At 41.9% G+C, this 16,375-nt stretch overlaps 1 long non-coding RNA gene across 1 annotated transcript; it reads right to left on the bottom strand.

The window, feature by feature from the left end:
• Window positions 1-2,628: 2,628 nt before the first annotated feature.
• On the bottom strand, window positions 2,629-15,738 carry LOC150005922 (uncharacterized). Its single transcript, XR_016511709.1, has 3 exons — window positions 15,680-15,738; window positions 3,095-3,164; window positions 2,629-2,683 (listed from the first exon to the last, which is right to left on the bottom strand). It is a non-coding gene; the product is annotated as an uncharacterized LOC150005922 (long non-coding RNA).
• Window positions 15,739-16,375: the final 637 nt, after the last annotated feature.

The raw sequence follows: 16,375 nt of genomic DNA, 5'->3' as shown, positions 1-16,375 counted from the left end.
CATTTGATGGCGCAGCCCAGTGCTGCAGACAGGGTGGGACACCGCTATGAGTCGTGCTGCGGCTGTGCACGCAGGGAACGTCTAGAGCCATGGGGGCTGGGTGGGTGCAGGGCATAATTTTTAAATCTCTGTTAGAGTGCTATTATGTGCCTAATACTCTGTAAGATGTTCTGGAAAAAACCCCAAGTAGTTGACATCTAATTAAATGTGTATTTCCTTTCTACTAAGTTCACAGTACCGCACTAGAGAACAACCATAGCAACACTGTAGTGTATGGGGTAAGATGAGCAGTTAGGCTCTTTATTCAAACTGCCTGAATGTGAAGCCACACTTGGCTGTGTGGCTTGGTAGATCACCTCTCTTTGCCTCCCTTTTCTCACCTATAAAAAGATAATAATTTTTCAGCATTGTTACAAGGATTCAATGTAAAGCGCTTAGCACAGTAAGTGCGGAAGACTTTAACCCTCATTTATTACTATTATTATCTAACACTCTGACCCTTGCCCTTCCAGTGTTTATAACCTAAAGTAAAAAGTCAACAGACATGTCTTAGAACAGAGCACAACTGGGCCTGGTTATTGCTGATAAGTGTGCCACAGCTGTCAGAGGAGGGCAAAGACTCTCCAAGCAGGAGTCATTAAAGGAGGCTTTAGGGGAGAGATGAAGAACAGGGCCTTCAGAATTAGGTTGGGATTTAGCAGATGAGGACATTCTGGCGAGGAACAAGTGACACATACAAGGACACAGAGGCAGGAAAATGCCAGGCATGTGTGCGGGGTGCCAGGTTGCTCTGGCTTGGCCTTAGCTGAAGTCCGGTAGGGGAGTCATGAGAGATAAAGTTGGAGATTTGGTAAATCAGTGCCACGTGGCAGACTATGGAGTTTGAACTTTATTGTGTGTCTGCCAAGAAAGCCAATGGGAGGAGTTTGAGAAGGAATTGAGATCTGCTTCACCTGCAGCCCCTGAAGGCGATCTGTATTCAAATATTGAGGTGACATTGACCTTACCGTTGCCAGGTCTGCAGGGACTGTCATTGGCTTCATCTTGCAAACCAGTCTGCTGGAAGGCAGGGCCTGTCCAGTGGACAAGAAGGCCCTTTCTCCATTTCTCCCACTGTGGACATAAGAAACATCCAAACCTGTAGAGAATTTGTGAGTTTATTTGTGCCAAACTGACAAAATTGTTGGGAAGCAAGGTCTCAAATGATCCAGAGAGTGACAATTTGCAGTTTCTTTTATACATTTGGAATTAAAGCGGGAACATAAAGAAGATTCCACGAAGGTGGTAGAAAGCAAGGCAGGATTGGATTACAAAACACTTACGGTATTCCCTCACTTATCACGAGTATTATGTTCCAGACCCCACCCCACCCCCCGAGAAGTAGGAACCTTATATTTATTCTACACTCTTAAACCTACGTAACTTTAACAACATACGTATACAGTGCTGCAAAATCCCGCGATATAGCAAAAAATCCGCGATAAATAATTAAATATAATATTTTTAAAAATCCCGCGATACAGTGAGGCCGTGATAAGTGAACCGCGATATAGTGAGGTTAACTGTGATATAGCGAGGGACTACTGTAACACGATTCTGTGCTCTCTTGGGAGTGGCTATGCTTCTGAGGGAACTGAAAACGAGGCATTTCAAAATGCGTTAACCTAAATGCACAAAAACAACGGACAGGGCTTGCTTAAGGCAAAGATAACTTTTTACTAGGAATTTATAAGCCTGGGCCGTGACTACCCACCGTGACCTGCCCAGTTAGGAAATTATGATCAGATCATCCTGTGAAGTTACTTTTGGTCACTGTACTTGCCAGAATTTTTCTAGAACTATTTTTGCATCTATACCACCCTTGGAGCATTCAAGACTAGCTGGCAAGTGACTTGAGGGATATGGTCGAGGAGGCTGCTGCAGGTCACCAAATAGAGCTAAATAAAATTGGTATGAAACTGTGTTACTTAATATGGCAACCACTGGGCATTTGTGGCTACTTAGCACTTGAAATGTGGTTGCTCTACATGGAAATGAGCTATAAAGGTAATGTATACCAGCTGTCAAAGACTTAGCACAGGAAAGGTGAATAATATTTTTATTATTGTTACATGCTGATACAACAATATTTTGGATATACTATATTACATAAAATATTATTAAAGTTAATGTCTCTTGTTCCTTTTTATTTTATGTGGCTGCTAGAATATTTAAAGTTTATTGGGCATTCTAGAGGAAGAGGAGTTGGGTGATTTATGACTCTGATAATTACTAGGGCTGTAACTCTGTACCCCCTATTAGCCTGGGTGGGGAGCCTGTCTTCTAAAGTGGCCAGGCTCAGATTTAAACCAAATCAGCATTATGCTCAGGATAAGAAGTTCAGGAAGGAAAGACTATCTTTTTTTTTTTTTTTTTTTTGTATCAAGTCTCCAATTATCTCCAAAAATTGGCTCTAAATTTCAACTTTCAATTGAGACTGGAAGATGGCAGGACACAGGATGTGAGTCCCTACCCATGAGAATACAGGGAGAAACTGCTAGGATGTAGGGGGTGCTAGGTCATTGTTCCCTGGGTCTTTTGTCAGTAACTGCTTGGGTGCACCTGCCTGTGAACACTACTTACCAATGCCGGTGGGTCAGGAGCTGGTGGAGAGGCTGGGATCAACAGGCCTCTGCAAAATGTGCTGTATGTGAAGGAAATATGTCAAACTGTTTTAAAAGATTATCTCAAAGTTTTGTACTTTTGCACAATTTTTTTTCTTCCTTCTGTGCCTTTCAGGGTTTTTCTGATTTTCCACAGTGAATAAATAACCAAAAGAAACTTTTTAAAATCTTTTTTTGTAAAGAGCAAGAAGGGAGCAGTGGTAGGCTCTCAGCTGCTACTAGGTGGAAGCAGGTCCGGGAGGAGACTCCGACAAGACGCTGCCAGTCACCAAGCTTAACGTAAAACAACTCTTGATGGAGAGAGGTTCTTTCTGTGAAGGCTGGAGAGGCCACATAGGCAGGCCTAACTGCTGAATACTGATGTAGCATGAAAGTTAAGGGGATTCAGGAGATGTACAGAACTGGGCTCAAATTCTCAGTGTGCAGGTTACCATCTGTGTGTCCTTGGCAGGCCTTCTCCCATCTCTAAGCCTCAGCTTCTTCACACCAGGCTGGGGACACCTTGAAGGATAATAAATACCGGTTAAATGCTTGCTATCGTTATAATGAAGATTTAGCTTTTCAAACATTCATTCTAACAGTAATAAAATAAAAATTTTAAATATTTCTTAGGCTCCTTCAGACCAGACTGGAAGGGAACAGGTTGCAGAAGGGCCTGCAAAGAGATGGCGAGCTCGGCTCCATGAGGTCACTCAGCGGCACACAGACTCTGCTCCAACGCTGCCCTTGGCCTTCTATTCCCCACATCAGAGTTCCTGAGGAAAGTTTGTGGTTCTGAAAACTCTAATTAGGAAAATCCAGAGCAATGGTAAACATTTTCACAGAGATCTTCTATCAACAAACTGCCTGACACAGAGGGCAAGAAAACAATATATCAGCCTCTAAACACCCCAGCTGGTGCTGATCAGGGGCTCTGCTTGGCGTGATGCCAGGTCTAATGGGCCAGCATTTCACTGCCCAACTCTAGGACAATCACAATGTGTCATTTTATTGCTATTGCGCTCAATGTTCAGAGGGAAATAGAACATTTTCCCATCATTCTTTTCCCCCCATCATTCTTGGTGTTAATTTTTTTCACTTCAAAAAAAATTGTGGTAAAATACACACAACACGTAATTGACCATCTTCAACCCTTTTTAAGTGTACAGTTCAGTGGTACTAAATATAGTCACATTGTTGTGCCACTGTCACCACCATCCATCTCCTTAACTCTTTTCATCTTGTCGAACTAAAACTTTATGCCCATTAAAAAATCTCTCCATTCCTTCTACCCCTTTAGCCCCTGGCAATCACCATTCTATTGTCTCTACGGGTTTGAATACTCTAAGTACTTCATATAAGTGAAGTCATACAGCATTTTTTTTGGTGATCTGCTTATTTCACTTCCGATTCATCCATAGTGTAGTAATATGGCAGAATTTCCTTCCTTTTTAAGGCTGGGTAATATTTTATTGTATGGATATACACCATTTTGCTATCCATTGGTCAATGGACACTTGGATTCCTTCCACGTTTTAGCTATTGCGAACAATGCTGCTGTAAACATGGGTGGACAAATATCTTGTTGAAAACTAACTTTCTTTCAATTCTTTTGGGTATATACCCAGATGTGAAATTTCTGGATCATATGGCATTGTAGTTATACTGTTTTCCACAGCAGCTGTACCATTTTACATTCTCAACAGTGTATGAGGGTTTTAATTTCTATACATTCTTGCCAACACTTGTTGTTTTCTGTCTTTTTTTTTTTTAAACCCATCCTAATGTGTGTGAAGTTTGATGTTAAAATTAAATTGCTTCAGATCTTCTCCTGTGTTTTTGTTTAATATTTTGGTTTTAGTTGTTTCATCTCCACTTTGATGTCAGGCCACCCTTGTTAACTCTTGGCTTGCTGCATTTTACCTGTTGTTCCTTTCTTAATGACATTCTCTAGGCATGTTGAAGTAACAGCTCGTGAATAAGGACGCCACCCAAATTGGATCCTGGAGTCCAATAGGATGATGAATTTTCTATTGTCTGCAGGTCCCCATTATAGGGCCATGAGCATGGGAGCCCTGATGCTGTATGGAGAACCTGTTGACCCTAAGATAAGTCACACAACAACAACACACACTGTCACAATGCCTTAACCCAGTAGTTCCTAACCCAATGAGTAATTTTATCCCCCAGGGGACATTTGGCAATATGCAAAGACATTTTTTTAAAATGGTAATTTTTAAAATTGACTTTGTGGAAGTGGGGGGAGAGATCAATTTGTTGTTCCACTTATTGTATTTATGCATTCATTGGTTGATTCTTGTATGTGCCCTGACCAGGGATTGAACCCACAACATTGGTATATCAGGACGATGTTATAACCAGATGAACTACCTGACCATGGTTGAAAGACATATTTTTTGTGTCACAACTGAGTGAAGGGGATAACTGGGGGTGAGGTTTCTACTAGCATCCAGTGGGGAGAAACCAGGAATTCTGCTAACCATCTTACAATGTACAGGAGGTTCCCATGCCCACACACAGAGAAGGAACAATCTGGTCCAAAATGTCAATAATATCCAGGTTGAGGATCCTGGGTTAAGTTGAGTCAGCAATCAATGTCCTCTATTATATGCTCCTAACTCACTTGTCCAACTATTGCTCCCCAGCATGCACTCTTGCTCCTGTCAGACAAGACCTGTCCCTATTCCTAAAGCTACTTTTCTTTTTTTTTTAATTAAAAAGAAATTTACTTATTTATTTTTAGAGAGAGGGGAAGGGAAGGAGAAAGAGATTGAGAGAAACATCATGGTAGCCTCTCGTGAGCCTCCAACTGGAGACATGGCTTGGAAACCAGGCATGATTTCTCACTGGGAATCAAACTAGCAACCTTTTGGTTTGCAGGCCATCACTCAGTCCACTGAGCCACACCAGCAAGGGCTAAACCTCCCTTTCTTAGTTGTGACCTCTGTGCCTTTGTTCATGTGGTTCCCTCTGCTTGCAATGCTCTCCTATGCACCTATTAGAACTCTGCCTTTTATTCAAAACTCAAGCAGCTCCTCTCCTATAAATCTGTCTTAACTACCCTGGTCACGGTAACCTCTCCAACCTTCCTCTGAAGCAAGGGAAGCTATTTCTTCCTTATAGTGCCTGGTAGAATGGCTATAATATGGTATTGGAGTGTAAGCTCCTTGAGGGCAGGAACTGGAGCTTAATATATATACACATGTATCCTCTGTAAGTGTTTAAGGCTCTCTGTACATAGCTGAATAACCAGTCATCTACATTGTCTGGTTTTTCCTTGCTGTTCCATTGAGGGTTGTCCCTATACTAAAAGAAAAATTGTTAAAAGGTAGAAAACTTGGTCGGTTGAGGCTTGGGAAAACCTTAATGTAATAGGATTTGATCTGCATGGCCTAGGGTGGGAATTTTATAAATTTCCAGCTCATTTGATTAGATAAACAGCTATCAATCCTTCATGTAAAAACGCTGTGATGACATATATGAGTAAATAAATAGTGTAACACTGTTTGTCAAACTGTGTACATGGCCAACAGCAAAGCTGCAGGGACGCAGGCTGACACCCTTCTTCTTCCCAGGGCTGGAACAGCAGTGTTATCTGTCTGGCGGAGTGGTCCAGGCTCCCCTTTATGACTCTATGATATTTGACATTCCCTTTGATTGTATCATGCTGCTTGTGCTAAAAAGGCTCTGTGTGCTAGTGTGGTGGGAATAAAATGGGGATACAGTGCCTACCTTGTTACAGTTGCAGTGAGGATTAATAATGTAAATTGGCTGGCACAGTGTGGCATTTTGATAAGCTTATAATAAATGTTATTTTTCTCTGCTTCACTTTCTTTCTCTGCCATCAATGATATGACAATAACATTAGTAATAATACAATATGATATTATAATACTTTGTACTTTTCATATTGGTTTGTGTTCCATTAGTCCCTGTATAGTAGCTGAAGAAGGGATTTTTAATCCCATTTGTCAGATAAGGAGACAACTCCAAAGTGGGAGTTGCACTGATGTAATAAAAATAACATGGTTACAATTTCACAGAGGTCCTTTCTGTAAATCTAAAAATGGGTTGTTTTCCTGTAAGGCAATCTTCCTTCCCTACAATTTCTTTTCCTTCCTTCCCTCCTGCCTATCAGAGAAGCTTTGTTCTGAGAAATCACTCAGAGACCACCGTGAGATCAGGCAATGGGTTTATTGAGGGAAAATGGGGAAGGGGCTGGATGGGAGAGGCAACTCCCAGACCAACTCAAGGGCCTGTAGGAACAAGGGGAGTGGGGAGCAAGGGAATAGGAAACGGGGAATGGGGACTCCTGGTCCTTCTCGTGGACCTGTAGGACTCCCACCTGCACTTTTGCAGGCACCTTTTTTATACTTGTCAACCACACATTTTGGTGAGGGTGAGTTTGCTTATCAACATATTCAATAGGTCATTTACATCTTATTGTGTCCCCCCCCCCCCCATACCAAGTTAGTTAACATATCAGGCTAGGTCTATTACCATTTCCCCTGGGAACAGGTTCAGTCCATCAGCCTATCCTTTGGGAATGGGCGAGTCCAGGACCAGGTTGATTAGCATATACCAAAAGTCTAGGTGTGCATACCAGCTGCCTCCATGTTCTGACACTGCCCTTCTTCCTTCCTTGCTTCCTTCCTTTTTTTCTTTCTCTTTCTCTTTCTTTCTTTCCTTCTTTGTAGGTGGGTGGGAAGAAACATTATGTTCCTATACATTCTCTTAGGCAATCTCATCCACACATTGGTCTATAATTACCATCTATACATAGATGATTCATACAAAGATCTTTAGAGCTCTCCTCTGAGTTCCAAAGTGGTGCATCCAGCTAGCTGCCTATTCATCAACTCTTGAAGTTCTCAAATGCACCCCAAATTTAACAAATGCAGATCTAATCCTGTAGTTCTCCTGCTTAAAGCCCTTCAGTTCTTCCCATTGTTCTAAGAAAATGAATGACGCTAACATAGCCTACTGGGTTGTGTGTGTTAACCAACCCCCACCCCCGCCTCTCTGGCATCACCTTGCACCAGCCCTATGTGGGGAACCATTTAGGATCCAAAATTTGGTATGCAGATTATTTTAAATTGAAGACATTTGGGATTCAACAGATGCAGAAAAAACAAACAAACAAACAAACAAACAAAAAACCTCCTTGGAGCTTCCCTTATCTGACTAAAATTCCCTTATCTGCCACAAATTCCCTCTTCAGGGTGGCTTTTACTCCTGGGAAGGAGATCAAGAGAAACCAACCCCAAACCCTCTCCTCGAGAGTTTTAGAACCATGGAGAAGTCGGAAAGACCACTTGTACCTGAATGAACAAGCATTATCACAAACTTTCTTATCTCCCACTTATTCTTCTAGAAACCAATTTGTCTTTTCTAAAGAAGTTCACTTATTATTCCCATAGTGGTCCCTTTTTCCTACTAAATTAAGTATATAAGCCTCTAATTTTAACCATATACTGAGCTACTTCTTTTGTAGCTTGATATGTATTCATGCACATGAATAAATTTTTCTCCTGTTAGTTTAATTCACATGCCTCTAGCACTGAACCCAAGAGGGTAAAGGAAAAATTCTTCCTCTCTGACACCCTCATGATCTTTATGCTCCCCTACACTGGCTTCATTTTAGTCTCATAATTCCTCCTTCTATGGACTTCTGCCCACGCTCTTTTCTTTTCCAAGAAAGCTTTTCCCTTCCCTTGGTACCTATTAACTACCATTTTCAGAACTCAGTTCAAACAGCACCTCCCAAAGGAAGCCTTCCTTGACCTCTCAATTTTAGGCTCTTAGGCCGTCCTGTAATTTTCCTTTGTAGCACTTGTTACAGTTGCAATGAAACTTTGTATGGTTATTTGATTAACGTTCTCCCTCAGTGTAAGCTTCTTGGTGGTAGGGGTTCTATTTTTGCTCATCGTTGTATTCTAAGTTTTTAGCACAAAGTAAGCACTGAAGAAAAACAAATGACTGGATCAATGTCTAAATAAAAGGAAGAAGAGAAACTGCACATATAACAGACCAGAACTACTCCCTTCAGGATACTTCTTTCAAACCAAGGGCATGTGGCGTCTGCCTGGACATCACAAGTCTTTGAAGGTTAGTCGTCTAACTGGGGCAAAGCAATCTCAAAACAACTAATGCTAGTGTGAGGAAGGTGGTTACTCTAGAGTGGCAACTGTCCCGATCATGGATTAAATGACAGTTTATTTGAGAAAGTTGACCCAGAAAACCATCCTGCAACATGCAACATGCATGAGAGAACCAGATCAAATCTAAAAATAGGTCCATCACTGGAATTGGAAGCACTTTAGTGAGAATTCAGTCTCTCTCCTTACAACCTCTACCCTTATGGAGCCTTTTACTCTTTTTAGGCGTCTACATAATCCCAGGATGGTAGCGCTGAGATGTGACCTGGTTTACTGCTTTCATTTAAAAATGAGAATTAGGACCAGAGAGGCTTAGCGACTTCTCCCATGTCACCCAGGTATTGTCTTGCAGAATCAGGGCTCAGACAAGGGCTTTTTGCTTCTCCTCCACAGTGATGCTGGGGTCTAACACCTCCCAGGTTGTAGGCCTCTTGGAGGCTGAAGACCTGTAAGATTTATGTTCTTGTGGGTTATCCTACTGGGAGGTAGGAGTGCTGAGTTTATTTTCTAATCCTGAGGTTCACTGTCAAAAGTTTGGGTAGGAGTATCTGAGTAAAGGACTGTCACTTAAGCAACACACTTTTTTTTTTTTTTTTTAAGATTTTATGTATTTACTTTCAGCAAGAGGGGAACTGGGGGAGAAACTAAGGGAGAGAAACATCCGTCGGTTGCCTCTCGCATGCCCCCAGCTGGAGATCTGGCTCACACCCCAGGCATGTGCCCTGACTAGGAATCATACCAGTGACTTTTTGGTTCACAAGCCCGGGTTCAATCCACTAAGCCACACCAGCCAGGGCTCCCTAAATATTTATTAGCTGAGTTAATAACACTGGCTTCAAGCTATTGTGAGACTCACGTGAAATAATGTTAAAGACCTTTAGCACAATGTCTGGCATCTGGTGGTCAATAAATGGAAGTTTTATTCCTTTCCATTCCAATGCACACTCCTAAACATTTGTGGTGAGTGTGCTTTAAAGGCAAAGTAATTACTTGGGAGGGGAAAACTCAGCCTGCCTTCCAAGCGACACATTCTTCCTTTAGATATGTTAATATATTAAATTAGGTTGTAGTTCTGTTGGACTGCTGAGCCTTTTTCAGTGACTTTGCATATCTGTTCTCAGATCTATTAGTCATAGGTTTTACAGTTCACCAGCTCTTACTTCCTTCATTCTCAAATTCTCAAGTAATTTATCTCCGCAACACCCAATTGTTGACAGGGTACTCATGATTATTAAGAATTTTGAGTCCTCTTTTAAGCCTCTGTGGCTATGGTATAAAAATATATTTTAAGTTGAAATGGAAATATTTTGGTTCCCTGAAATCTCTTGTCTGCCTAAAAGCAGAGCCTCAAAAATAACTTAAAAGAACTCAATTGTCATAAGTCCCCTTCCCAGGGGCCACTCTGATTTTCAGAGAGATGTCAACACCTGGCCAGACAATTATCGTATCTCTCACTCTCTTAAGGGCCCGTTTATCTTTCCCATGCCACGCCCCTCGCCCTCTCCACTTCACCTCTCATGATAGTATATAGGCCACAAATTCTAACAGCCCTTTTGAATCACATTTCTTTGTGAACTCCCATACATACTGTCAGGACAGCCTTGCTCTGAGAAATCACCTGGAGGCCACGGTGGGATTAGGCAATGGGTTTATTGAGGGAAAAAGGGAGCATGGGGGAGGGGAGAGGCAACTCCCGACTGTTAGAAACAAGGACATAGTGACTCCCAAACCAGTGAAAAGTCATTAGTAACAAAGGGCAAATGTAATTAGAGGGTCTCTGAGAAGGGAGCTGACATCACTGGCATATCTACAAACCACAGAAGGGGCATTTAGATAACCGTGTTAGATTGTAACTCCGGAGTAACCAGTAATGGAGAAACGGGGAAGAAGGAGAGGGGAGGGGGAGTTAATTGCGTTAGGGCGGGAAGCTAATCGCTCTCACTTTAGGGCAGAGAAGATAATCACTTTAGGGTGGCAATTTTAGGGTGGAGAAGATAATCACTTTAGGGTGGCAATTTCAGGGTGGGGAAGCTAAGACTATAAAACCAGTTTCCTTTGTCTACTTGGCGCACACATTCTCCTGGCTGTGAGGGTGCGCCCGGCTCTGCAGACTCGTGAATAAAGGCCTCGTTTTACTGCTCAAGTCCTGTGTCCCAGTTTTTATTGTGAGCGTTTCTCACAGGACCAACTAAAGGGCCCGTAGGAGCAAGGGGAATGGAGACTCCCGGTCCTCCTCGTGAGCCCGTAGGAGTGCCCCCTGCACTGCTGCAGGCACCTTTTTTATACTTGTCAACCACACATTTTGGTGAGGGTGAGTTTGCTTATCAACATATTCAGTAGATCATTTACATTTCATTGCTTCCCCCCCCATACCCCACCCCTCCACCCCCCTCGCACACACACACCAGGTTAGTTAACATATCGAGCTAGGTCCATTACCATTTCCCCTGGGAATGGTTTCAGTCATCAGCATATCTTTTGGGAACTGCTAAGTCATCAGCATATCTTTGGGAACTGGCTAAATCCTGGGCCAGGTTGATTAGCATATACCAAAAGTCCAGGTGTGCATTCCAGCTGCCTCCATGTTCTGACACATATCTGATTAAAATCCATTTTTTCTCTTGGTAATCTATTTTGTCAGTTTAATTCTCAGGCCCCCAAAACTTTGAACCTACAAGGGGAGATGGAAAGCTTTTCTTTCCTGACAAGATCATGGTACCAGTATTTAATTGATTATTAATAAGAAAGAAGGGGGGCAAAGGGGTTTAGACATTGAGCTTAATAACATGGGGAGCATAAGCCTGCTTGCTGCATCAGGAAGCTGCAGCTTCACACCCCAGGGAACCACAGCATTGTGCTCCACCAAGGGAATTCACGCTCCTCCCTTCCCCCATCCAGTACCAGATTGTTGGGGGGAGCAGGGGGAGGTGCTGGACCCTAGAGGCCTGTCAGTCTAACTAAGGGGTGTAAACCCATCCAAAGCCTGTGAAAGCTTGGGAAATTGATTGGTCATTCTGAGAAAATTTACAATCTTTCCGAAATCTGAGCTAATATAATCCGAGGAAGTAGAGAAGCTCTCTCTCTCTTGCTTTGTTTGTGTCCTGCACTCACACTGTGTACTGGTGTGTCCTTTCTCCATAGCCAAGTGGCCCAAGCAGCCATGTGGCCCATGACTGTTCAGCCTGCACACAGAGATTTTTTATTTATTTACTTTTAGAGAGAGGGTAAGGGAGGAAGAAAGAAAAGGAGAGAAACATTAGCTGTGAAATAAACATCAATAAGTTGCCTCTTACACACCCCCAACCAGGGACCTGGCCCACAACCCAGGTATAGTCCTGCCAAGGAATCAAACCAGCGATTTTTTGCTCTGTGGGGCAATGCCCAACCCACTGAACCACACCAGTCAGGGTTACCAAAGATTTAAAAAATTGCTACACCCAGTTTTGTAGGGCTACAATAAGAGGGAAACACACACACATGCACACACACACACACACAGAATTTGGTGGAAGGTGCAGGGATGAGAGATATTTTTGTATATTTATGTGACAGAATAATCTATGTCCATTACTATTAAAATTGTGAAAGAATATTTAATGTCACAGCAAAACGCTTATGTTATAGTAATAAGTTAAAAAGCAGATGACAAAATAGTATCTCTAGTGTAATTCAATGTTTTAAAAAATATATGAATAGAGTATACACATTCATATCACAGTTTGAACATAGAAGATGCTGGTGCTTTTAAATATTATTTGTGGTTTCTGTAGTTTTCAAATTTTCTACAATGACTGTGGTATAGCTTTTGATTTCAGATTTAAAAATAAAACAAAACAAAAAGGAAAAAATATTGAATTGTTACTCGTGTTAGCTATTTAACCAAGCTCAGCTCTCCCGAGCCAATTACAAACAGATGACGTGTTACCTCTGCGGTTGTTAAGCTTTCCTGTGGATAGAAGCTGCTGTTTTAGGTGAACATGACTGACCGAATAACTCTCAACAAACTGACTTTTAAGAGTTTTTCTATGTTTAAAATATTTTGCCAACCAGTAGCAATTATAACACACACCTCACTGGATGGATTAAAAGAAACTTGAGATTTGTCCTTGCCTTCAAAGGGCACGATATAATCTTGCTCCAGAATTGTTATGAGATGGTTATGTATTGTACTCTTTATTCTGGAATCGTTGGTTACTGTAATAAATTAACCAGTCATTCCATTTTGTCATCAGAAAGCAGTACAGGGCCAGGACCACAGAAGGGGCAAGTCATTACAGGATGACTGGCTGACTGAATGAATAATGTGGCTCCACTTCAAAAGCCTCTTTGCTGGTCATCATCTTTGTTCTCCTCACCTACAATGCTCCACATGTGGCCAGTCAGTAATTGTCCTCTACTTCACTTTTAGGCTGGGACAGGGTAATCATTTGCTTCAAAGGAGTGGGTGATAACACATCTGCTATCAATAAACTCAGGGCTGCAAATGGCTTTCTCTGCAGGAGCCAGGGCTGGAAGAGAATTCTAGCAAGCTCACTGGGGTAGGCTTGGGATAATAGCTACATTGCTTGAATACCAAGAAAAATGCCCAGAGGGGAATTTTGTGCTGTGGGGCTTCCTGTGATTGACCCAGAGCTATGTAGCTGATTTCACCCTTAAAGGACGTACTCACTACTTTACTGCGCTGTGACAATGGAGTATACCACTGCCTGAGGAGTTCTGTGGGAAGGAGAGGGGACACATGAGACATCACTTGCAATAACTTTGAACACAACATAGATCAGACTTCCTTAGAAACGACTCACTGGAAACAACCTAACTGACTATCAACTGATGAATGGATAAACAAAATGTAGTATATCCATATAATGAGATAGTACTCAGCAATAGAAAGTAATGAAGCACTGATTCTTGCTACAACATGTATGAACCTTGAAAACATTATGCTATATTAAAGAAGCCAGACACAAAAGACCACATATTATATGATTCAATTTTACATGAAATATCCAAAATAGGCAAATCTATAGAGACAAAAAGTAGATCATTGGTTGCCAGGGGCTGGGGGAAGTGGCTGCTAACAGTTACAGGGATTGTTTGGGGTGATGAAAATGTTTTGGAATTAGATAGTGGTGATAGTTGTACAACCTTGTACTAAAAAAATTGAATTATACACTTTAAATGATGAATTTTATGGTACATGAATTTATCTGAGTTTTTAAAAAAGAAAATAATGACATTTCAAAAAACATCAATACAATTCACTATCACCATAAATTCCCCATTGTAGTTTTTTTTGTTTTGTTTTGTTTTTATCTTCACTTGAGGACATGCTTATTGATTTTAAAGAGAGGGGAAAGGAGTGAGAGAAACATCAATAGGTTGCCTCTACTAAGCACCCCAACTGGGGACCAAACGCCAACCTAGGCATGTACCCTGACAGGGAATTTAACCTGTCTATGGGTGGACGCTCCAACCAACTGAGCCACAGCAACCATGTTGCCCACTGTAGTTTTTTAAATGGCTAAAAGCTACCATGACTTTCAACATCCAGCATTTCATATGACGTGGCAATGGCAACAGATTAAAGAAGTAGGTGGGGAATGTGGGTTTTACAGGATTCCTTTCACTGAAGTTTATAGGCACAGTTTAGAGTTCAGATTCAAATTGGATGGTCTAGTCAGATGACTTCAGAAGCTGACAATATGTGCATTGTTCCGTAGCAATTGTGATATTTCTTCCCAGTAGAGGTGACTGTCTCTTTAGACTATATGTTATTGAAAGAGAAGGGCCATATTTTCTCCAACTCTTGTGTTCTCCGTATCTACCTATGTTCCATATGTAGAACATGTAGACAAACTTCTTTCCTAATTATAGGAGAAAAAAATGCAGCTCCACAAAATCCAATACTGAGTTTAATCTACTTAATTATTTTTAAATAAATGGAAGTAAATGGTATTTCCATCTCCCATCAAAAGGCCGGGGGCACAGGAATTAATATCAAATGTAGTTAAGGAAGTACACAGTTCAGTTACTAGGAACTTTTTGCTTTTATATTCTTTGATGTATGCACTTTAACTTTCTCCTCATCCTCCTAGTTTTTGCTACCCTTCTCTCTTCTGTTTATGTGTGAGATCCTCTCAAATGGATGGCAAGTTCATGCTAGCTGTTGGCAAAAAGCCCCAATTTCTCACTCCATGGACCTCTCCATAGGTCTGCTTGAGTGTTCTCCCAACATGGCAGCTGGCTTCCACCAGAGCAAGTGAATGAAGGGAGCACAAGGTGAAAGCTGCAATGTCTTTTATGACCCAGCCTCAGAATTCATGTTCTGACATTTTGTCATCTCCACAATATCCTATTGGTCATGCAGGTCAGCTCATGGTGTGGGAGGAGACTACAGGAATGCAATCATTGTGGGGCCATCTTGGAGGCTGGTTACCACATAAGCCACAAGATAAAGGGCAGTTTTAATTGAGTTAAGTTGGAATTTCCCTCTATATTCCCCAACACAAACCCTAAATCCTTAAAAGAGGCATACTGTACCTGTTTGCAGAAGATCTAGGGGAATGAGCAGGGGTTATTATCATTTTTAATTGATTAGAGAGAGGAAAGAGGCAGGAGAGAATGGAAGGGGGGAAAGAGAGAGAGAGAGAGGGGGAGAAATCAATTTGTTGTTTCACTTATTTACGCATTCATTGGGTGTGATTTTTGTATGTGCCCTGATCAGGGGTTGAACCCACAACCTTGGTGTATTGGAATGATTCTCTAACCAGCTGAGCTACTTGGCCAGGGCTATGAGCAGCGGTTAGATAGAGGGAGGAAAAGTCCCTAAGGATAGTTGAAAGATTGAGACTCACCCACCAGAATAAAAGCAAAGGGTTTGATTGGAGTTTATAAATCAGGAAGCGGCTGAAAGAGAGTCCATTTTGCCAAATTACAAGAGAATGAAGTGGGGGTCTCATTTTAAAACCAGAAAGTTGGAAGAACATGCAAAACCACCCTCTTATGAGTCCCAGTCCACTGGGTGATCCAATGAGAATGTAGATAACACCTTCTGAGGTGAGGCTCAAAAGTTCAGCATGGTTCCTCCAAACTGCTTCTCAGCAGTCTCCCTAGGTTTGAAACTCCGCCCTGAAGGTGTCACACACAGTTTCTCAAGTGCCCAAGAGTCCTGGTCCCAGGCGGCCTTGTTAGGATGAAGCAGCTGAAGGCATCTGAGCAGCTCATTCTGCAGCTATTTTCTTTCTCTGTTGTTTTGGTTGGTAGGACTGGTCCTGAGGTTTTCAGGGTGGGGCTGTTCCACTAGGCCAAACCAAGTCTAAGGATCTGGCTCAGATTTGGGATGGGGCTGAATCTTTCTCTTCCACATAGTTGTGGCTTTGAGAGACTGGAGTTGTTACAGGGAGGCATGTGCATGCGCGCGTGCATGCGTGTGCGTGTTGGGTGCCTAAAACTCTAGTTGTTGTTTTTTGCCTGGATATTGTAGTGAAATTATTGCCCACTGAACTATACTGTGGTTACACATTTGTGTTTATATTTAGTATAACTATAGCTGAT

Source organism: Furipterus horrens, unplaced genomic scaffold, assembly GCF_987537825.1.
Source record: "Furipterus horrens unplaced genomic scaffold, mFurHor1.1.pri manual_scaffold_6, whole genome shotgun sequence".
Classification (NCBI taxonomy): domain Eukaryota; kingdom Metazoa; phylum Chordata; class Mammalia; order Chiroptera; family Furipteridae; genus Furipterus; species Furipterus horrens.
Note: the sequence above shows the minus strand (reverse complement) of the source record. Positions and strands in the feature narration are given on the sequence as shown.